This window comes from Elephantulus edwardii, unplaced genomic scaffold, assembly GCF_000299155.1.
Source record: "Elephantulus edwardii isolate Elephantulus edwardi_28Jun2011 unplaced genomic scaffold, EleEdw1.0 scaffold00271, whole genome shotgun sequence".
Classification (NCBI taxonomy): domain Eukaryota; kingdom Metazoa; phylum Chordata; class Mammalia; order Macroscelidea; family Macroscelididae; genus Elephantulus; species Elephantulus edwardii.
In genome coordinates, this window is record NW_006400021.1 from 766,892 (window position 1) to 767,637 (window position 746).

A 746-nucleotide genomic window follows, 5' to 3' on the forward strand; every position below is an offset into this window, starting at 1 on the left:
TGTTCAATTCCCTTCTCCAGCACCACAATGCAAAGGTATCAATTCTTCATCCATTGCCCTTAGTTATTGTTCAGCTCTCTGATACATAGCAATTGTGAAGACCATGGCTTAGATCAGGCACACCTTAGTCTCTAGACTAACATCATTGCTCTTCAGTACTCTGGAGAGGACCTTAACAGCAGATTTTCAGAATGAAATACATCTTTTGATTTCCTCACTTCTGGTGCCAAGAGTGCTGACTGTGGAACCAAACAAGCTGAAGTTATTATCAATCTTAATCTCTTTTCCAGCTATAATGAAGTTACCAATTGGCCAAGTGGTAGAATGTAGAATGTTTGTTTTCTTGATGTTGAGCTTCAATCCATATTGAAGACTACAATCCTTGATCTTCTGTATCAAATGCCTCATGTCTGCCTCAGTGTTAGCAAGCAAGACTGTCATCTGCATAAAGCAGGTTGTTGATAAGTCTTCCTCCAATCCTGATATCACATTCCTCTTCATAAAATCCAGCCTCCCAAATGATCTGTTCTATATATAGATTGAAAAGGTATGGGGATAGGATGCATCCCTGACACACATATTTTCTGATCTTGAACTATGTAGTGTTTCCCTGCTCTGTTCTAATGACTGCTTACTGGTCCAAGTGTTCAGGGATCACCATTTTTCTCAGCATTAGCCACAGTGTGTTGTGATCCACACAGTTAAATACCTTCGCATAGTCAATGAAACACAGATAGACATTCCTC